Raw genomic sequence first — 24,177 nt, 5'->3', positions numbered from 1 at the left:
CTCCTGAAGGCTTCATTGCAAATCTTGCAGCAACTAGTTTGAACAGCTTCAGTTTCTAGAGTCATGATACAGTGGTTTTGTTGTTGCCTTCCCTTTTATGCCCCCTTAAAACAAAATTTTCAAACCACATAACTGAAAAATATCACCCAAGTTTAATATAAAGGGTGAGTCGACAAAACAGACAATGCACATTTTTCATTTCATTATTTTTTCACAATGAAATCTCTTTTTGGTAAGCAATCTCAATTAGCTACCTTCCCAGATGACTAGAGTTTACGGAAGACCAGTTTTATTTTCTAAAAATCATGGGAAACATCTCAATTAACCAGATGTCTGTGAACCTTTTCCCATTGCTCCCTGCGTGCCCCAGGCAAGTGATTTTATGTCCAAAACAGTAACTCAGTCCATGGAAAAGAGTAAGCCCAAACTGCAGCCTGGTCACTGTCTTTGAAGCCTCCCAACTCTTTTTACTTTTTCAATGCAAAGCCACAGAAAAAAAAGTGACTGTCTCAGGATCCCATCTGGTGTCCATCACCCACAAAGAACCTCCAGCTCTCAGGACTGAAGTATCCAGCATTTACTAAGAAGTGAACTATCAAAGTGGGATTTTTCCTTTGGAAAGCATTTTAAAATTAGTTTCACCATGTAGTATTCCTTGATGCAATATGCAGTCTTTTCCAGGACAATATGTGACATCTGTTCCACTGCAGTTAAAATCCTTCCAGATTAAGGTAATAGTGTGGAAAGCTGCCAAGTGGGAGATCAATAACATGTTATACTTTTAAAAATCTCTGCCTCACTTATAAGTGTAAGCAAAGTATTTAATTTTTAAGATGGATATTTGGAATTATACTACATATACTGGGGTCCTGAACACACTTCCCTCTGTTCTGGGGGTTTTGCAAGCTGGGCTTCAGGCTAGTTGAGCTGGTGGCCTTGGTTTAGAGGGCTGTTGAAGCCTGGGTCAGGGTCATCCTCTTTGGAGCTGCCCTTGATCTGAGGTCCTGCCCTCAGTCTCTGCCTAACCTAAACCACAGCTTTGCTGAGACCATACCCATAGTGGATGCTGATCCCCACCCACCAGCTGATGTCCTGCCTGGCCTCAGCCCACCCCCATCTCCATGGAGGTGTTTGATGCCCTGGACTGGGGCTGCCAGAAAAGGTATGAGTTGAAATTTGTCACCATTACTTAAAAACCTTTGGGAGAAAAAAATGATGGTGTTTTTTGTTTTCCGTGGGTTTTTTTTTTGTTTTTGTTTTTTTGTTTTGTTTTGTTTTGTTTTGTTTTGTTTTTTTTGGTTTGGTTTTTTTTTTTTTTTAGAATGGAGTCCGTTCTTCTCAATCCTTTAATTTGATCTGAATTCCTACTTTCCATGAAGAACCGGTTTTGACAGAAATTTTTGTTCCAGCTGTCATTACAAACAATGTCTAGGTGCATTTACAGTAGCATTTTGGTTCCAATCAGGAGCCTACTTTTGAAGCAAAATCTCCTGATGACCTCTACCTAACCATGCATTTATTTCCGTTGCTGAGTGAGAGTAGACCATGAAAACTGATCTCTTTCCGGACGAAGCAAAAGTCAAAGGTGGGCTTCAACTGGTAGTGGCTTTCCAATCCATGGGAATAAGCTAAAGATAGTATGAACTCTCCTTGAAAGGTCTGTAGTGTGAACATTGGGCCCTAGCATTGGGTTCCTCCAAAATCATGTGGTTAATAGAACCTTGAAATAACGTTTTTGACAATATATAAACTATTCAAGCATGTTAGTTTTGGATAAGCAAATATTACTTGTAGAGAACTTACACTATCTGAATACTCAGTTGCCTGATACAAAGAGAAAAGATACTTTCTCTGAAGGTACAGTCATCTTTGCAAGTCATTGATTTTTTTTTTCAGAACATTTTATCTCAGCATGTTGAGGTTGCCTACATCTTGTTAGCTCTGACCCAGTGATGATTCCTTGCATCATGTATTTCACATTTGTGGTGTGTGCATGAATAGAATCATAAAATGAAAATTTTCTGAGATAACAGAAACACAGATGGCACCATAACCAAAGGTCTGTAAAAACTGAGTCATGTACTTCACATCAGAAGACATAATTTGTGTAAGAAAACTTGATATAAATGGGACTGGAAATAATTATATGAATGAAATTATTTAGACTCTCTCTTACAAAATGCAACACAAGGGAGTCAGTCTGATGACTAATACAGGCATTAGAATCTTGAACCTAATGGTTATAGGTGTGGGTTCCATGACCACCCACAGACTGCTTCCCAGATGGTGCATCTGAGTGTAAAGGTGCACAGAATGCCTGGGTCAAGGTATGATGTGAAGGGAAGTAAATGTAGTAAAACTTGCCACAAAATTAAATATTTGAAGAACATTGTAGCTCAACATCTCATACAAAGCATAGAGTATAAGTGCCCTTCCAAAAGGAATGGGATGATAATGAAAAGTCAGCACTTACTCTGTTACTGCTGATCATGAAACCTCATCTCACTGCAGCAAACAGGACATTTGACAGTCAGTCTGTCCTCCCCTGTGCTGTGCAGATGACTGCTTGGGGGCTGACCTCATGAGATCCTTAAAGAGCACATGGTTTGAGCTTTCACATAACTGTCCTGTACACCCCCAACAAGATCAGTAATTAAAAGGAAAAGCACTCTGACATCTAATACTCAGTACAATCATTGAATTCTAAGGAGCCACACAATAGAGATTATGATAGAAGACAAAGTCAGGAAGCAAAGCATGATGAGGAGACGGATAATAAAGATAAAAATACAGCATCACTTCCCTCATCTTTCCAGTCAGAGAAGCAGTTTGTCTCGGAAGTGATTTGATTCTGCATTGCATTGGTTTGTGGTTTGATATCCTTTTTTTTTGACTAGTCCATTTTCAGCTCTGAAAAAATATAATTGGCCAGAGCTCTGCTTCTGTGCTTGAAATTTCAGTTCCATAACCTCTCTCCTATTTTATTCCACAGGGATCCAGAACTAATGTGTGCTCTGGATATGAGAAGAGTGATTCTCTGGAAGAACTTCAATTCCTTTATTTCATTTCAATAAACTGAGGTTGACTTTTAAATTGGCAGACCTGTTAAAGGAGGTCTTTTTATCACAATTAAAAACTGAGGCACGTAGTCGTCTTATCAAAAGAATAAAATGTATTTTTTCCACATTTCTATGCAAGTATCAGTCAGAAAAGGCAGAGTAGAGGGAACACAACCAAAAAATGTTTTCACAAATATTCACACAGATTAGAAAAAAATGAATTTGTTCCAGCTGTGTTTGCATGTCTCAGATAGACAAATAATCCAGTTATGGTCACACACATTCTCACGGAAAGAAATCTTTGGAAGCTCATGAGGATTCATGGAAAGCAAAGTTTACATAGAGGAGGAGTCAGACTGCACTGATTGCAAACCAGCACCGAAAACATGTACAGCTACTTATGGGAATATCAGAGAGAATTATAGTAGCACCTTGTGCAAGACTTCAAGCATATCAGTGCACTGCTGCTCAAAGGAACTGTGCCTTGGACAGACACTTGGTCAAATCCAGCAAGTATCAAAAAACACACACTTTTTGTAATTATTTAAAACTGTGTTTGTCTTACTTGAGGGATTCCAGTCCAAGAGGGTTCTAATTGTTTCATTTATATCTGGCTTTCATCTTTATGTTTATTCAAATCTTACAGAGGTTTATATTTATACTTACCCAAATGAGGAACAACCACCTTCTGATCTGAGAAAGCCATTTTCCTAGACACCATATCCAGGAATGCTGAATATTTAATGCAGCTGATGCATAGGAAAAAGAAAAAAAGAGCCAAGAAAGACAGCAGCTATAGACAGCAGTGATGTTGTGTCCATGTAGCACAGCTGTAATTCAGTCCCTTCATGACCCACAGCCCATCCTGCCCTAACACAAATAAGTTGGATATTTGCTAACTCTGCAGCTGTGATAGTGCAAAATGGAGACAAGAAAGCCTGGTGATAAATATGCCGAGCAAGGTGTCACAGCAAGTCAGATCAGCTTGCAAGTCAACTGGTTTTAACAGCTAGCCCATGAGCCTGTCCTGCTCAGGAGCTGCACAGATCCTCCTGACACCAGTGGCCAAGAGAGAACATGCTCAAGCCTTTGAGCAGTGGCACCAAGCTGGTTTGCCTTGAGCCAGCTATGAAGCTCTTGTGGCTAGCGTGGATAGCACAGCACACCTTGCACAGGTTTCATGAGAATGGTACCCGAATGTCTGAATAAAAATAAACATGGGCAGATTTATGCAGATGTTGTGTGAATATTAGGACAGCACAGCCTTACACCAGTGACCCGGTGCCATGCAAAGCTCATCCTCTTGTGTGCAGCCACTGTTAGAAGATGCCTTCGGTATCAAAGAAGCAGTAGTGGGAAAGAGCAAGTGTAGTATTTAGTGTGAATGTAAAAGGGTTCACTTCCACACAGGCAGTTTTCTCTCAATATCATTTTTTTCTAACTGATAGCAGATCAGAACTACGCAACTGGGGGAATCCCTGTGCCATCTGGAGCATTTCTGAATAGAAGTCTCATAAACCATTACGCAACACTTTTACCTTCATGTGTATATTCCCAGGAGGTGATTGCAGTGGCCTAGGCAATGTGTGTTTGAAATCCTCATCTGATCAGCTCTGTTGTGCATTTCATCATCTTCTGTCAGATGGCTCCACTTGGCAGATCTTGGCAGTCTCATTCTTGGCAATATTTCAAAGTGTAGTTGAGGAACCTTCCCATACCTCTACACAAAGAAGTAACATGGATTTCTGTTTCCCTTCATGGGTTAGTCGCACTGTGAGTCATAACACAGAACACACAGCAGCACTGCCAGATTCACCACCCTTCAGAGATGGGGAAAGGACGGGGCTGGCACTTGGTACCACAGTCCTGCCCCACTAGGGTGGCATCCACCAGTTCTGTTCAATCATCCTGTAGGTGTCCAAAAGCCAGCCCAGGTGGAGAACCAGTGTGAGTTCCCTTTCCCTGAGACATCATCAGGAAAAAAGGCAGGTTTCAGAGCTGTCCCTGCCACACCATCGGGGTTAGTACAGCTACTCACTGTCTTCATCCCAGAGTGATAATCTATCTAGTTGGAATGGGGACTGCCACCCTATGTGAAAACCATCCTGTTCCCATCCCATTGCCTTTGGACATTTTTGGTCAGCTGAGGAAAGCAAAGAAGGGGTGCCCACTTCCCTCATGTAAAGCCCTTCATGATACCATTGAAGGAAAAACAGTAGGTTGGTAATTAGTGGAGTATTGATTACTTTGTGGTCCCCAAGAAAGACATATCCTGGCATATTGCCTGTGAACAGCTTCTGCAAATACAGAAGTTTCTTGCTGTTATATAAATGTCTCCATCTCTTCATTGGCTTTCCACAGAGAAGTGCCCTGCCTCCCCAAATGTCTCCAGCCAGCACAGTACCACCACAACTCTAGCAGCATCCTTGTAGCCTTGCCATACTCCTGCTTACCAGCAGAAGAAAGGGCAGCAGGTACTGAGCTGATTCCAAGTTACAAATATACTTGACCTCTTACTGCAACCTGTCAGTGTGCAGGGACGTTAACTGGCGTCTCTCCTCTATCCAGAGAGTGCATTGAGTCAAATGTCATGATATCTATATGAGTAAGTCATCTTTGAGATCTCTCTATCAGGAATATATTTCTTGATATTTGCTGGGCAGTAGAGACTGACAGACGAAAAGATAGATGCATGCATGATGGATGGATGGACGGATGAATGGATGGAAGAAAAGACCAATGAACACTGAAACTGTGTGGTCTCATTGCCTTTGAAGACCAGACTGATGTGGCATAGCCCATGTGACTATCATAAAACATCTCCTGATGGCTGAAGTGGTCAGACTGCTATTCTAGCACCTATTCAGAAAGGTCAGAAGTTGGTCACTTTTCTGTAGGTTTTCCTCATAAACCACAAAAAGAGGAAAAGTATCTTAATTTGTGACCTGTAACAGTTTTTTTGTGAGTTCTTACAGACTCAACACAGGAGAGGATGTCAGCCTGTTAATGGCAACACCCAGTATCTCAATCAGCCTTGCTGTTTCATCCTGATAGAACTTCTGTATATGAAGCTCCCTGTAGCTGTTCCTCAGAGGTGGACACCCTCCTTGGACTCCCTGTAGGCCGTCCTCCAGACTCAGAGACCCTGTAGGCACTTCACCTCTGCTTAAGCACAGATGTTTTTTTAACCTCTCCATTGATTTATAACTGCTCCAGGCAATAATGATCCTGTTAGCTGCATGCTCTCGCTTTCATTAACAAGTCTTCTTTTCATCCTCACAGTCTGTGAGACCTTCTTGTGCCTGCATGTCTGTTTCAAAGCAGGTTTATAATTTGCAGAGCAGAAATTGTTTTACTCTTTTTTTTTCCTCTTTTTTTACCATGGTATGTGGCAAACGACAGCATATGGCAAACCATCCTGCCTGGGGTGCATCTCTGGCAAAGCCCATTGCACCACAAGTTGAAGGCTCGTCTGCGTGGAGCAAAAAACACAGGCTTGTGGAGGTTAGCTGGGGGAAAAGGACCATCTCAGGGCAGGGACTTCTGAAAGGTTTGGCAGTGGCTCAGCAAATCTTTCTCACTCTTCTTTTAAAAGCACATTTCTAAATGTGCTGCCTTGAGGCCAAAGAAATTCCCAGAACAAACATGAATTTTTCAGGAGGATGGAATGTGTCTACTGCTGTTCTTTAAGACACAAAGGAGACAAAAAAGGGCAATTCTCTGACTTCAAAGAAGATATTCTTAGTATAAACTTCCAGAAATATACGCAGACAAACACACACAAATACACTACATACATAAACATGTATATGTGATTCCCACCATCACAGTTTTGACAGATCCAACCCCATTGTTAATTACCACAGAAGCCTGGCAAATCATCTTCATTTACCACTTGAGCTGGAAGTAAAGCACTTTCTCTCCCAAGAAAGTACTAACTGACAAAGGGGAGAGAAAAAAGCCAAGCAAAACTTTCTTTGCTTGTTAGAGAAAGGCCTGGTAACCCACTGTCCTTGCTCCCTTTTCATGCTCAGTACCTGGAATGGCTGCAGGGTCATTATCAGACTGTTGGGCAGGGCTGGGCAGTGGAAAATTATGCATGGCGCTCTCAGGGCTAATGGCACATGCCACTATTCAAGGAAAGAGAAAACTCATACACCTGGCCTGCATCCAAAATTACAGCCTTATCCCCCGTGTCACATAAACATGATTAGGAAAATATTTTTTTTTCCTCTCTGACTGAGCATTAAATCTTAATCAACATGCTGCTGAACTGAGAAATGCTCTTTGTTTCCAGCGGTGGATCAGTCCCTCATTGATGTCGCAGGCTCCTGATTTTCTGTCCTTCAAACTTCCCTCTCTGCACAGGGTGCTCAGCTGGCGCAGCATCAGTGCCCAAATTAGCAGGCAGGATGGTGCAGCAAATTCAGCCTCCATGGTTTGTGGGAGGCACAGGAGTGAGGTCAGGATGGAACAGAGTGTTCTGAAGTAGCTGCAGACCAACATAGTCATTCTCTCTCTACCCTTGCCTATACACCCATGTACATAGACTCAGAATATTTCCACTCTGATATGAAAGCCTGATGAATGGAGTCTATGGATTTCATCAGCTGTTCCTAAAGGCTGAAGCCTTATCAGGCTGTACACTTCTAATGGAGGTCAAGACATTAGTGATTTTTTGCAATAATACGGAAAAAATACATACTCCTCTGTTAGATGGCTTTCTGGCAAAGAAGTCTGATCTCTGCTTCTTCCAGATACTTAAATTTTGCAATGCTTCACAAGGGGGGATCCAGCCATTTAGAAGTGGATATAACCAAATAAAATAACTGAGTCTCTACTCCTGTTACTGACATACATTGCTAACACTTCACACACATTGGAGGAATGATGCAGCCTTTTTGGTAATTTACTACTAATGAATAAAAATAGCAAACCTAGAAGAATCAAATCGCCTCAAACCAATTCATTCTCACATCTAAACAGAAACCATTTGAGTAACATGGTCAAACTTGTATTCAGCTTTTCAGAAAACCAATTTGGAAAGGAATTCAGGGAGCCCCCCAATCCAACCCAATGCCCTAAACTCTACCACTGGCTAAAGTTAGAAATATTTCACATCTGGGGTCAAACTAGATTGCATGTATAGAGAAAATGATCCAAACAACTGTGACTGATCAACATTTTATCTGACAATTAGTTTTCTCTAATTGGATGTTTTCAGCTGCCAGCACAAGTGTAAATTCTCCTCATTTCAGGCAGGTAAATATTTCCTTGCAACAGTGCCATGAAAAACAGGCCCACTGTGAGTCATTTTATCTCAGGCAATTTTTCATAATTGGACTGCATGGAACAGACTCCTCTTGTTATTGGTGTGATATCAGATAATAAAATAAATAACTTGCCACTTTTCTAAGCAGAAGGGAAACAGAACAGATTTATAGCACTGGGATTTGCAAATGCTTGTTACTTGCTTGTTTCCCATTTTGTGTCTTCTCGAGAGGTTAAACAAAAACATGAGTAAGTGTCTTTCTGCAAAGAGGTACAGGGGAAACAACACTGTGTATCAAATTGAGACTTCAGAGGGGAATTTCAATCAGCATATTATCAAAATGTTCTGACAAAGTTTAAAATCTCTAGAGATAAAAAGAATTACTAGAATCATACAGCTGTTTGATGCTCATCTCTGATTGCTCTAAGCAGGCGAAAAGGGAAAAATTTATGTGATCAATTTTAGTAAAAATTAAGGAACATGAAAGACAGGAAGGAAAGAAGAGGAAGGTGCAACAAGCAACATAATAAGCACCAGTGGTGGAAAGCTAAAAGAAAATGCTTTAAAGTAAGAAGGTACATATATTTCATATCAAGATGAAACCTGAGAGCATATTACTCTAAATTCTCCATTTTATGATGTCCTCTGTGTGTGTGTGTCTTAGTCAAACATAGGTGTGATTTGGGTTCAGAATGGGAGCAATGCATTCAGCTTTAGTATGTGCTCAAAAAGGATAAAATAGAAATAAAAGTAAGTAAGTAAAGCGAAGCTCAGGCATACACAGTCTCCTCCATCTACAAAGCCTCAGCAAGTCAGAGTCCCTCAAGGAAAAGGACAAAGTGCCAAGGGAGAAGAACAAACAGCAGAGTTGGCTGTAGGGTAGATATAGGGTCAGGTAAGGCAGTGCCAGATGCCCATGAAGGGGACTGCCCCCTAGTGCCAAAACAGGGTGAACCCAGACTTTGGCTTGGGGAGATTGATCTCCTCTCGGCTGTGAGGATATAGGTAGCACCCCAAGTGGTGCAAGACACACAGCAGCACTCAGGAAAGGCTCTCTGAAGAAAATAATGATGGTTATGAACAGTCTGAAAGCAGGAAAGCTTTCCAAGCTACGGCATTAGCAAGGGAAGCAGCCTCCACAGCTGCTCAAGCCTTGCCCTGGAGGTCTGAGGCCACCCATACCTCCACCTACTCTCCAGGGTCACAGGCCCCCACCCAGGGTCGTACAGGGAGCTCCTGCCTCCTGCAAGCTTTGCTCTCTCCTTCCTCTCTTCTGGCATTTTCTGTGCTAAAAGGAGAGGACATGTCAGGGTATAAGCTCGGCCCCTATTTTTTCTCACATCCTGGAGGATATTGTTTCTTTCCATGTGTTGTATAGGATGTTCAGGCAGAATCACGTGCCTTGCCCAGCCGTCAGTAGTTGCATGTTTAGGGTAAATGTTGCAATACCCCTCAGACTGCTGCTTGCCTGCTCTGCTGTTCTCCCAAAAGGCCACTCAAGATATATATCAAAGTCACTAACTCAGTGTGTTTGCTTTGTACAAATTCAATTTAGGAGTTTCTCATTAGTTCAGAGACATGATATACTGAAGATTTCAACACTGTTAAGTACAACTCTGAGAGAGATAATTTGCTTATGCCTCATTCTGACTTCAATTCATCTTTCATGCTACTTGACAGTTATTTTTGAGTAGTATATGCTGGTATGGAATTACACACTAACATCTTATGAAAAAGGAAAGTTTCTTCTTCTGTGAGTTGCTTGAGCACCATGTAAACCATGGAAAGAACAATACTGTATTGAACATACTAAAGGAAAAAAAAAGTCAAGACATCTCACACATGAGAAACAATTTTAGAAACTTTTGGTCTTTAGAAAGCCTCCTAAAATGCATAAATGTTATGTTTTAATACAAGGAAGGACTATTACAAAAAAAATCATCACTCAAACATATTTGAAATGTTAAAAACTACAGGAGGAAAACAGAAAAGATGAAAAATCAGGAAAAAGATAAGCGGCAACTGAAATTGAACTTTAAAAACACATGACAGCTTCAGGCTTTACATTGAGTCTACTACACACAAAACTGAAACAAGTTTGAAAAAAATTGGCATTCACAGGCATTAAAATAATTCAGTTACTGCCATCACTAACTGAGAAACATGACGTTTCATTATACGAGTCATCTCTGCAAGGAAATGAGCACAAAATGTACTGTGAAGCACACTGAGAAGCCACAAATTCAGGACCCAAAGAGAGAGGGAGTTTCTGATGTGTAACAACAGCATGACATTGGCTAATACCAACTATGATAGAGCCTTTAGCTTGGAACATGAGATGGGTCACCAAAATGAGGTGGAAGTACTGTTGGTACCTCCCTGGAGGAGACCCACTCCAGGTGGGAAGAAGACATGAGAACATTTTCCTACCTGCTCTGTGGCTATTTTTTAACACGTCTTGGATAAATGCACACAACAAACCCAATTGCTGCAGCAACTGGACTCTTACTGTGTAGCACAGCAATAAAATAAGCTTGCAATAAAACAAGGGAACTTTCCAGGGCTGTCCTGCTCTTTCTAGGGCTCACCAACCCATGGCAGAGAGGGGTACTCGAATCTCATTTAAGTGTATTTTAGATTCCCCCACAAATCTGTAACTGTCTGTGAAGAGTGTTGGCTGAGGGCATACCAAGTCCTCAGCATAAAGCAAAGGCAGGTTGACTGTCTGGATAAAATTACTGCTGAGCACATTAGCACCTGGAGACTGGGCAAGGCATCTCACATCACTGTCATGGTTTCTTCAGTGAGGTGTTCCCCAGTCTGGCTGTCCAGGTGGGCATAAATCTTTCCTTTGCTCAGGGGGGTCTAAATCTGTGCTATTGTTTCCACTAGGTCTGGAGTCCCCAACCCTCCAGGCATGCCCTCCACTGCAAATAAGGACCTTCTGGCTTCACTCATTGCCAAGATGAGAGTGTAAAACTTCTCCATCTGAAGTTCTTGCTTCTGGACCTCCCCAGAAGCAGCACACCCAAAATTGTACATACTTACTCCAAACAGCAGCTGATGCTTCTTCACAGTGGCCCCTTTTCCCTTGTGTGCTGCAGCTAATGCCCTTGATCCCTCATACCCCAGAGACCCCAAATGCAGAACTTGTCCAGGAGAACAACAGGCCAAAAACTTCCTGCAGCATTAAGTACACACAGCTTGTCCCACGCAGTCTGCCGCTGCCACTGGAGCTACGCCTACTGCAGCGGAGTTACGTGGCACAATTCAGTGCAGTTCATGAGCCCTTCCTCTCACTGTGCATTGCATGCCCTTTGTTGCAGACAGTTGTTATTTATTCTAAGACTGTCTCAAAGTCTTCCTCAGAAAAATCCTCCACTATTTCAAAAGCTGTGATTTTCTTTATCTCCTTTTTTGTTTCATGATCATACTGGGAAATTGCTGGAGATTTTTTCTGCCTTCACTTCTAGAAATCACGACCGCTTTTTGCTTGCAAACAAAGTAGCCGAATAATCTTACAGTCAACCTCTTCCCTTAAGGAGACATTTTTAACTTTTTTGCTTTAAGGACTTTGCAATGAAAATCCTTGATCAGCTAAAGAACATGTGCTAATTAGTATTTCATTATGAATTTCCAGTGCATATCTCTCCTACGGAAGTATTAAAAAACTCAGTCTGCCTCTTACCATCTTTGTGGTCATTTGAAAAATTGTCTTGCCTCATGATGACACATGGAATCTCATCCAGAAACAGCCCAGATTGTGTGAAAGCAGTATCCATATAAAAAGCATTCAAACGAAAGCAGAATGGAATATTCACTTTAAACAGGTCTTGAACAAATAATTTGTACAGAAAACAGCAAAATCAAAGGAAGTAAATAAGTTTCAGAGGAGTGGCTCATTACAGTGGAAAACAATCAACCACATCTGGTCCTGCAGGTGGAAGTTTGCCTCCATCACTCCCAATCAAACCCCCCTAACAGTACAAGTGATATACTACCTGTGATCATGGTGGCTTTTGATTCCTCAGCAAGAAAGGACCATATAAACTTACAAAAGAAAGTCAAGGAGTAGTCAATAAGAGGATTTGTCTCAAATTTGCCTACAGGGGTGTTCAAAAGCCCAAAGATGTGGATGTAAGAGAAAAAAGAGCACTTGACTTATCAGAGGTGGGGTACAGCCAGTCTGGCCCCAGCAACTGCTTGAAGAAGGACCAGGAGACTCTATTCAGTTCCCTTGTGTCCTCGGCAGGTTCCCTTGAAAGCCAAACATTGCTCAGCAGGGGGATGTACTTACATCCTTCATCTTGTGATCTCCCAACAGCTGAGCACAGAGGAAAGCTATGGATTTCCTAACCACAAAAGAACACATGTCTGGAATCAGATTCCTTGTGGGTGACAACGGTAAGATTGAGAGCTAAGCTCTTTTTTGAGTCATTCATCAGCTCAGATGTGAGTTGTCAGCCATTTGAAGGTTTTCCACAAAAGCTGCCACACAGAGTCTGTGCTCTTTATCAGTTCTCCAAGTATAGCAGTAGAGATGTGTCAGACCCACCATTTTCATTTATTAAAACTTTCTACCTAGTTTGACAAACTGGAGGAAAGTTCTAGATATAACTGAAAATTAATTAACCTTCTTGCATTCTCCTAAACCTCCAGTTCAAAGCAGTACATATTGGAAAACATAAGGGGAATGATTCTCTTTCACTGTTTGTCTTACCCTGGACTCTAACCCAGGCCACTTCCCTGATGCTTCAGAAACCCTTAAAGCTTCTGTCCAGAGCATCAGTTATATACCAAATTTTAAAGCAAAATTATTAGTTGGACATAATCAGAAATAAAGAAGGCTTTTAAGATAGGTCCAGTTCCTCACCATTTTTAGGTATCCTACTCAGGGGTCAGGGCCACATGGTTTTATGGTTTTTTGGAGGGGAAATGTTGGAGCATTGAAATGTAGCAGCAAGTTGGCATTGCTGGGCTGAAGCTGTGAGAACTCATCTCCTGATGGTGTTCCCCATGGAAGCCACTACTCCTACCTGAGCTGCTCCCCAGCAGGAGTCAGGCCTGCTCAGATCTACTGGCTGAACTGCTCTTAGGAGGGCTCCTGGTCCCATTTTGATCAAATCACTCTCAGTGAATCCAAACAGTTTAATAGCAAGACCTGAGATTCACCAGCCCAAGTTCCCTACAAAGTCAACAAAAAGGAAAACACTTTTGTAGGTCAGCTCAGGCTTCCAAGGTCCAAGTCTGGACATGTCTGCTTCTCCCTTTGACCCATGGAGTCTGAGGCAACTGCAATACTGAGATGGATGGTTAGGAGGAGATCAGCAAGGTGAAGGTGGACACAAGACTTAGACAGGCTATTAGGTTCAGCTGCACTCAAAGTCAAGCGCGGTTTGGAGGGACTGGAGACACTCGACAGGGAAGTGGCTGGAAGGAGCTCTTTGGGGCGATTACAGCTGGAACAGCCTCTGAGAAAGGGGATGGGTGCCTCCCCAAAGGGGACAGTATGTTCTTGATCATCAAAATTGGACAATCTGCTGAAACCAGTGGGAATTTTGCCCAAGTACTACAGTGCAGGAATAAAAAATTAAAAGCACTGTAGAAATCTGTAATGTTTTTACTGTGGGGAAGCTGACGGCACAACTGTAATCCCACTCATGTTGTTTTTTACAAAAGTGCATCATCACTGGCTTTTCACAAACCTGTTATGTAAAGAGTACTAGTGAGGTCTTTGAGTCATGTGAGGAGAGTCCAGCTTCTCGCGGACCTCCAGCAACTTAGATATTTTACATAAATTATAATGTAAAGCATAACTGGAGGAAAAGGAATCCTGGGAATTAATGGGTATAACTCCACTATAATCAATAGATTACAGCACTGACTACAGGCCTCAGTTCAACACACAATATTTTTTAGTGAACTAGATGTTAAAAATAAACAAGCCTTTTCTATAATTTTAGGAACACAAAGTGTCCAGGTTCTGATTTTTCAAAGCTTCCCCCAAGCAAAAGGCAGGGAGTGATAATGAGATATTTTAGGCTAAGAAAACAGCAGTAAACTGAAAAGCTCAAAATGAAAACACTTGGATAACCTTCTTTGTCCAATAACTCATGATTTAGGTATAATATTCTGGCCCTGAAACTAAAGCTGAAGGAGGTTTTATTACAAATGCAGCTGCATTTTTAATTAGACAGTGAAAAGTAGTAGGAAAAAATAGCATAGGAACAATTTTGTATGGGGACTGCGTGACCGAAAAGCTGCTTTTCAATTCTAATGTCAATGATTTTGTGCTCTAGTTTCCTTCATCAACTGACTGGGGACTGTTTTTCAAGTCCTTAGGAACTAGGAACATACCAATTTTATTTCAGAATCACAGAGAAATGGCACCAATAAGAAAAAAGGTGGAGGTTTTATTCTTACCTGAGCTGACCGTGCATTGCTTAAACTGGGCTGATACAGTGGCCATGCCTTTTTTGCTACTGCTAGACAGAAGAGAGGAATTAGACCGCATATGATATTTCCAGACAGCAAGTCACAGACCGAACTTGTGGAAGTGGTAGTTCTTTGTGTTTCCATAGCAACACAAGCTCCTCTTGTCAGTAATTAAAATTAACTCCATAGTTTTATTGGAATGCCAGGAGCTGCCTTCTCAAATGATAGGGACAAAAGAGAAGCAGCAATACCTGCAAAATTAATAGATTTCTTTATACAGTTCAGTCATTCCTACAGCAGCTTTCAGCCAGACCACATCCTGATCCTTACCTCCTGCATTACTGTTTCAGCATCTATTTGACTAGCAGTGGGAAATCGTATCTAGAAGATTTTAACCCAACTCCCACCGCAAGCCTGGAGCCTTGCAAATGCATCCTGCTGCTGACACATGGTTCTCCTGCCTGGGCAGTCCCAGGTATGCCCTCCTGCCTGTCCTAATAGCTGTCTACTCTAGGCAAAAAAGGTGAGAACAACAGCCTTTCTCCAGATCAAGCTCTCCTAGAGCCCATCAGCCCCTGAGGACAGGGCTGGTGAGAAGGTGCATCCTGCGACTCCTAAAAACTCGACAGAAAAACCCATTGAGACAGCCTTGCCAGGCTCTGACACGGCTTTAAGGTGGCTCCTTTCATTCCTAGTGAGCTAGCACCCCTGACCTGCCATCCCCAAAGCAATCATCTCTACCACAGATCACATACAGGGGCAGGGTGCAAACTGCAGCAAGCAGTGCTGGTGTTGGGGAGGGGAAAATTGCAGCCCTTCAACTCTCCCCAGCCATCCACTCCTACAAAAAGCTCCCTGGCAAAGCACTTGTCTCACAGAAGGTATCTACATCCTATGTAAAGAGGACAGGGAAAAAAAGCCCGTCACTAAGTCCCTGATCATCAAGCACTGCTTCAGTTAGATAATTTCTTGTCTTTGTCCTGAACCTTCTCCACTGGCTGTCTGCAGAGCAGGGTTTGGGCACACATGCTGAGATGGTTCATTGCAGGAATTTTCCCAGATGTGACTATTAGACTGATTTGACAAGACAGCACAGTGTTTGGCTTCCTCTGCCCCACCAGCTCTCCAGCACTATCCTGGTGGCTTTGCGACCTCACATATCTTCATGCTAAATGTCAGCAAAACATACTACCAGGATCATGTGAAAAAACCACTGCTGTGGTGGGCTGCCGCACTTTGCTCATTTTCCTTTAGACAAGTGGAACTGGAAAAACACAGTAAAAATAATAATCATAGTTTTATGTACAATGCTTCCTTTGTGGGGCCCAGTGGGGAGCCAGGGCCAAGTACTAAGTGTAGCAGCCAGTCTGCTCTGGAAGGAGCAAAACAGGCATGAACCAGCCTGTTCCCCTTGGCCTCCCACACAAAGATCAGTCCTTGGCTCTCTTTTATTTAATAGTAGGGATGTATATAGAGAGTACCGAAAATCAGTCCTGTGTCCAAAACCCCCTAACTTAATAGAAAAGTAAATAATTTTGCTTCTCAGAGAAAGCTGTATTTTCCAACTGTCTAAGCATAAATTGAAAGTCATCTCTTAGGACGATAGCCTACCAACAGCTAGCATCTCCAGCAAAACAAATCATCATTAGTAGCTCAGAAAGTCATTAGGTAAGCCAAAATAAAGTGTTATATTAAGAAAATATATTTTCCTAATGTCTACCCCAAGAAGATATCTGTTAACAGCAAAAGAAGTACCTGCATTTCATTGTAGTAAATCAAATAAGGCAGGAAATCGTAACACTGATGATTTATATCTTTAAAATGAATGGGATTACAAAATACATACACACACAAATGTATCATGAGCTCAGTAATAGCATCAAAACTATATGCAGAGAGGTACATGCTGTTATTTGGTACTAAAGGGAATATCCTACCAAAACTATCATTGGCAAAACTATACCTTCTGCAATGAAGTCTTAAGGGGCTTCTATGGAAACCACTGACTTCAACAAAGTCTGGAACTGGAACTCTCTGGGTTTTAAATCTTTTTTTAAACCAAATTTGAAGGAAAATGCAGGGTCTTTTTTATGATTGTAAATCAGCTTTCATTTTCTATTTGCCTGTTTCCTCTTATTCAGATAATAAATACTTGGAAAATTTTGCTTTTCCTATTTTTTACCCCAGAAAGCCTCAAAGCACCAGTTCACGAATTGCTCACAGAGCAGACCAAAAGTGCCCCAGAGCTATGATTCAGTAATCCCAGTCGCACTATGATTATTGTGTGCACCACTTCCAACTCTGGTTTCATGATGAAACAAAACTCTGGTACAGGCACAAACTGCAATTTCCAGGAATGTCTGTACAAGCAGCACGATGCAGTGATGAGCGTTCGGGGCTCTAGAACAAGAATGGTCAAGGTCTTTTGGAAGCAAAGTCATATTTAGAAGTCTTCTTGATTATTTCTTGCAGCTTGTTATAAAATGTTATCAATAGTCAAAATCCTGCCAGGAGTCAGGATATTTTTTAAAATAAGGTTGTATTGCTCCAGAATTGTATTGGTTATATTGCTGTGCTGCTGCATTTGACTGCTTCCTTTCCCTCCCACTTGAAACTTGATAAGATCACGGTGGGAAATGGAGCATAAGATGGACAAACAATGGTTCTTCTACTTAGTGAGAAATGCAAACAGGAATAGAGGAAATCCTACATTTCCTTACAAAGATAACTTTTCAAATAAGACTTTAAGCAAATATGCAGGTCCTAGTCACAAGGGGAGCCTAACATGAGCCAGGCATGAGCCCCTAAGTTCGTGTGTGTTGTAAAGGGACATTTACTCCTCTACATAAAAGGTGTCTAACCAGTACCAAAGCAGAAATCCATATCCAGATCTAGTGTGCAAAGGACTTAATGCCAACAAGCATTAAACTGTGACGTGGTTGTGCAGGCTGCCCAGGAACCTCTCTGGCTGCTTCACTGCAGCATTGTTCCTTGGTGAGGGGCACATGTTTGGGAAGTATCCTCTAGATTGCTAAATGTGTCCCACATGTGCAAGAGGGACCCCTGCAGCCTCTGACAACAGAGTTACACTTCTGCCTGTGCCCCTCAAGCAATGCACAGTGTATGCACTGTGCCAGGATGGGGTAGGTTGCAGAGCCAGAAATCTGTGCAAATGTGACATCGTCCCAAAACCCGCCCCATGGGCAAAATTTCCACGTGGAGAAAGAGAGTATGTGCAGGAAAAGAAGAATGCATCAGCAAGCCCACCCCAGCCCATCTGGCCAAGGCATCATTAGGAAAACTCGAGTTTTAAAATTAAGCACATGCTAAAGAGTTTTGTTAGAAACCCTAAGCCGCTCACCATGTGAGCAGCAGCACAACTTTCCCAAAGCAAGTTGTCTGTAAAGTTGACTGACTGTCTCTCTGCACAGGATACAGATTAGTTTTAAGGTACACGGTTCAGGGACTTTTCACACCTATCACATCAGTCCTACCATTTCACTGGTTCTTCGCTTATTATTATTACAATCATTCATTCTTCCTAAGAGGCACAGTCTCCTGACCTGCTGAAAGACCAGTGAAAAGTGCATCTGATGTAGGCTGCTCTTGAGGGCTTTCTCCATTCTAGAAATATTCCAGGAATATGGTGGTGCTAGGGGGTACCAGGGGTTGTACCTAGGTGGGATTCAACTGGCCAAATACAGACACTGTATACTGCATTAAGCACTGCCAACTCCTTTTACAGTCAATGGAGAAAAACTCATTTAATCCTGTGCACACACTGGAGAGTTTTTGAATGAATCTGTCCGTAAAATCAGGATCAGCACACATAGAGAAGTCCAAGTCTTCATTTAACTGCCTGTGCACAGACATCTGGTGCAGTAGGACGCAAGGATATGTGAACCGAGCACTTTAAGTTAGGTGAGACCAAGCTCATCTCATGCAACTTAGGGTTTAATATAGGATTTCAGCAAAACAGAAATGGAATTCAAACACCTTCATTCAAGTACCCACATGCACAACACACTTTTCTTTCACCTCGGGGAGAGTTACATGTTTCAGAGCCAGGTATTACCGTGCCAATTTTTTCTGACCAGACAAAATTCAGGCCAGCAAAAGCCTGCCCAGAAATTGGAAAGCAGATCTCTCTGCATCACATGATGAAAGTAGGAAGGAGAGGGAAACCCCAAATCTCCACACCACCACCTGTAGAGCCCAGTGCTGCAAACACCTTTTCCACTCATCCTTCATAGCAGGATACACTCAGCAGCAGCAAGCAGAAGCAGTTCTAGTGGAGTCAGCCAAACACACCCAAACTCTGTCAACTGTGCTGCCTGGTAGAAGTGGAGAGAGAGAGAAGGGCAAGAAAAATTTAAAGATATGGCTTCAAAACCTCAACATCTAGTCTGAAGGGGTTAAACCTGTTCTCTGTGTCTCTCTGAGTTGTTAATAATGAAAAAATTTCCTCCTTTCCTCCTACTTTTTCTATACACCACTACACAGTAGGATTCCAACATGCAGATGCAGCTTTATACATTTTGTCATGGTTGGCTGCATTTTTCAGAGCTCTTTCTTTTATCTTCATTAAACTTGAATAAAAAGGAGTCTATTAAAAAATGCAAAGGGCTCATTTTTCAAAATCAACCCTGGCCTTCAATTTTTCAACATTAAAGCACTGTTTCTTTTATTTGGTTTAATCCCAACCACAAAAGAAAGGAAGAAACCCAGTTGGAGAGTGACCGGGAACATAAATGCCTCAGGACCAAGCAGAACAGTCCAACACTACCTGCCCCATTTGCCAGGCTGGGCTCTCTATGGTTAGTGGTGGGAGGAAGACCTCTTCCTAACAGAGCCATCCAGAGGGTGGTCGGGCGCTGAAACAGGCTCACCAGGCAAATGGTCACAGCACCAAGCCTGGCAGAGTTCAGGAAGAGTTTACACAATGCTCTCAGGCACATTCTGTGGTTCTAGGGGCTGTCCCGTGCAGGACCAGGAGTTGGATTTCGATGATCCTTGTGGGTCTCTTCCAACTCCAGATATTCTATGATTCTGTGATTCAGAACAAGAGACAAACTCTGGAGCTCCAGCACACACTCTATAGAGCCCTTTCTTTCTCTGTCTAGTATTGGATGCCCAAGGTTAAATCCCTCAGTCAGCTGTATAAATATCCCCTGATATGCACTAAACTTTTTCACAGCTGTAATCAACTCTTTAAAGAGCACTTTAAAGAGACTATATCTTCAGAAATTGGATCAGAGCAATCTGATATCTTCAAACCAGACATGACAGAAATTTTGGGTAAGGTTTGGTTTCACAACTAGACACCCATTTTCAAGATGACCTTGTGTCTCGGGCTTCTGAGTCACTTAGGTTATTTTTCAAAGGTTAGCAAGCAATAAAAGCCTCATATTTTAAAAAGCTTAGTGCATGGGGTTAGACAGGAACTGTTGCAAACTGTCAGTGTTCTCCTCACGTCAACAGGGCAGGCAAGGATATTTGGCTTGGGCAGCAGCCAGGAGATGCACAAAAGCTCAGGATTTCTTGAAACTTTGAGACACTTGTATAGGTATCTGAAATGACAGCTTGGGTTTCTGGGGAGATTTCCAAGGAGCACAAACAGACAGCGTAGAGGACCCTGCCAGGAGATTACAATGTCTCTAAAGTTGAAAAGAGCATTGTCAATAAGCTTGGTGGATGCACTTGAACTCACTACTTTACAGAATAACCCTTTCCACCAGGCTCTATTGCTGCAAACAAAAATATGACGAGAGTGTGAGCATAAGATGTCAAACTAGTCAACACAATGTTTTCAAACTCATGGTAACAGCAACCAGAACAGCTGCTTTGTCTAATATTTTCCTTCAAGCAGAGAAGAGCACAGCAACATTCCTGTCTTGGCATATCATGTAACACTGCAAAAGTCTTCAAGAGTTTTTAAGCATTTTTTTGCTGTGAAGCATTCAAAGTAAAGGGATCAAAGATCAGGAAATATGTGACACCTGTTCATTCCTTATATCTGATGGAGTCTGGCAGTTGGTTTGTGTTGTCATTGGCTTCTGCTCATTTCCTGCTCCAGCCCAGAAAAACAATTTTTTTATGACTACTTTGGAGGAAGAATCGGTTCAGATGCTTCAGACCTAAACTCAGATCTGCAGCTGACCCTCCCTGAATTAAAGGGAATATCCCTCATTATCGGAAATATCAGCCAGTGCTCTAAAAACCATCTGTCATTTAAACTATGTTGTCTTTGTCCAAGCCTTTTTTATGTACTTTAATTTTCACGTCAGAATTGTGAACATCTTCAGTTAATCGCAAATATCTTTAGTTAAGATGACTTTTTAAGGCAGACAAATGGAGGCAGGAAAGCAAAACATCTTCCTCCGAACCCATAGAGATGCCTGGGCACAGACTTATCCCATCTGTGACAGTGAGGAACAAGTGGAGGAAAACCAAGAGTTCCTCAGCGTGATTCAGCTCTCCCAAGATACAGACCACCTTGGGAAATGTCCTTCTCTTTCCATCACCATACAGATAGCCATAACTGGGAGTTATGCTTAACCTAGGGCCACTGTTAAGTGCTTAAATCTGGGATCACTGGAGAGCTGTGGCACGTCTGAACACGGCCTGAAGTGAGTTTTGAAATGTCAAGTAATTTAGCTGGACTGTTCACTTTGCTTTCTGTGACCATTAAATTGGAAGACAATACTAAAATATTCTATTCCAAATGCCAGGGGTTTATTATTCGGAGGTTTTTATTCATCTCACGGGAATTTTAACCATCCCACAGAACTTGATGAGCCCAAATAGGTACACTTGTTGCAGAACATGTCTCCTGGTCCCCTCACCAACTTATTGTTTGTGCATATAAAATTGCCCTTGCTAATGATACTGAGCACAGAAGCTTCTGCTCTTCTTGTGGCATTTGGGAATACTTCCCTTCAGCTGCCTTGTGGAAGCTGAATCATGTTGGAGTAATATTTGTATAGTATTTTGTTAAACTCTGTCTAATGAAACACCACCAAACAATCTTTTTAAATCAGAGACAAATGACAGACTTGGCCTGAGCAAACTCACCATAGTATATGGTGGGCTCCCACTGGGGGTTGCACACTGGAAATATATTTCCAAAACCAGAAGGGGAAAAGAAAAAAGTGAAGAGGTTTTCTTATACATGAGCAATGGATGTTATAAAATTTCTCCCTGTTTGAAGGAAAATTAGAGCTTGGATCTTCCAGCTGCCACTAATTCACTTGTAACAAAGCATGATCAATTATTGCTGTAAACAAAGCACATTCCAAAACAATTGAGGCTGAGGCAATAAAACTACCCATTAGAACAGACACGTTGGACAGGCTCCAGTCAGTATCATTTAGGTGAGTAATGTAGGCAAAGCTCCACTGCAATGTTGGGCATCTGGCCTGGGAGAGGAGGGGGAAGACAATTCAGGCAGCCTGATATGCCCCTTTGGAGTCTTCTTCTGGAGCCAATGTAGAAGGGTGAGAGCTGCTGAACACTGGGGGGATAATGCAGGCAGCCCTGGACTGCTACCTCTCTTGGCTGCACAGAACAGGGGGACATGGTCCTGCCACACCATAGCCCAGGAGGCTGAGAGACCACCCAGAAGATGTCACAGGCAGGAGGTGGACAGCACACAGCCTCAGCAGGACTCAGGCCTATGTTATCTCCTCTGGGCTAGAGGAGGGCAACTGGGGCCACCTTCCCTCACCACAGAGGAAGTCTGTAAGGGCAGACTAACCCCACACACCACACATGGCCTGGGCATGTCCCACCATCAAATTCTTGCTGTGGTTCCCCCGGCACAGCCTCAGCTCGATGCAGTTAGCTCTTTCTCAGACAGCCCCCAGGCATGGAGAGTAAGGGAATACAGCTGTATGAAAGCAAATCACACTATGCCAGTTGTCAACACAAAATAACTGTCTCTGGCCTTTTGATTTGTCTTCTCAGAGGCAATCACCACCAAAGTGGGGTCTAGCAGTCAAACTCCCTTCCTCCTGGAAGAGTGCCTAATGCAAAGGCTCAGGTGATGTGTTTTCTAGTCTGCTCCTCACCTGAACTTGTGACAGTTGTCTGAATGCCTACAAAGTGGACCAATTTTGGCAAGAACAGTGTCAAGTGTAGTCACTCAGGCTACTCCATGGCAACAGTCCAGTGCCATACACCATCTCTCCTTCCCTGAAGGACTACTATGGCAGATGGAGCCCAAAGTCATGGACTAAATAAAGTCAATGGATTTTTTAGAGGGATGACTAAGGGAATGATATCTGTGTGCATGTATCAAAAGACAGGAAAAGTGATGGTAGTTACTTGAGATCTATTGAAAAGTGTGAAACCTGGGCATGACATAGATGGTATAGAATAAAGAGTAAATATTGTTCTGATTTTGACTAGGATAGAGTTAATATTATTCCTAGTAGCTGATATAGTGCTGTGCTTTGGATTTAGAATGAGAATAATGTTGATTATTGTCAACACACTGATGCTTTAGTTGTTGCTAAGCACTGTTTACACTAAGTCTGGGACCTTTCAGCTTCTTACCCCACCCCATCAGCAAGTAGGATGGAATACACATGAAGCTAGGAGGAGATACTGCTGGGATAGCTGACCCAAACTAGCCAAAGGGATATTCCATATGATATGGCTTCATGCTTAGCATATATACTAGGGGGAAACCTGGCCAGGAGCCACCGCTCAGGAGCTATCTGGGCATTTATTGGTCAGTGGTAAGCAATTGCATTGTGCATCATTTGTTTTGTATACTCTAATTCTTGTATCATTCTTAGTATTATTGTTATTTTCCCTTCTCTTTCTGTTGTATTAAACTGTCTTTATCTCAGTCCATGAATTTTACTTTTTTTTTCCCCAATTCTCTCTCCCATTCCACTGCAGGGAGGGAAGCAGGGATGAATGAGCAGCTGTGTGGTGTTTAGCTGCCTGCTGGGTTACACCATGACACCAAGTAGTTAGGACAGTTATAAAGTATTGGTGTAAGTATTATGTCACATAATTTCCCCACAAGTGAAGTCCCTAGAGGAATGTCTCAAGAGCTAGACTATAACATTAAAACCGGTAGCTGTCACAACCCCAAAGCCAACTGCAGTCCAACTGCACAATCTTGTCTATTTAGGCTTCTCTAGGGTGAGTTCAGGTAGCTCTTTGTCCAACCCTGGACCTCAAAATCCTTGAGTAAAAGTCAGATATTATTATTACATGCAGAGCTGCCACCTAAGTCTCTGATAATGACCAGCAACAGGTGGCAATGTGAAGGTGTTAGAAATGTGAGAAGCATGCACTGTTCCCACCAGCAATCGCAATTTTGCAGAATACTTGGTGTTGAAAGTCTAGTCAATTCAGTATTTTCTGCTTTAAAAACTCTTCCATATTTCTGGTTAA

This window comes from Corapipo altera, unplaced genomic scaffold (assembly GCF_003945725.1).
Source record: "Corapipo altera isolate COAL_440 unplaced genomic scaffold, ASM394572v1 46, whole genome shotgun sequence".
NCBI classification, from domain to species: domain Eukaryota; kingdom Metazoa; phylum Chordata; class Aves; order Passeriformes; family Pipridae; genus Corapipo; species Corapipo altera.
The sequence above is the reverse complement of the archived record's forward strand: the minus strand, read 5'-3'. Positions refer to the sequence as shown.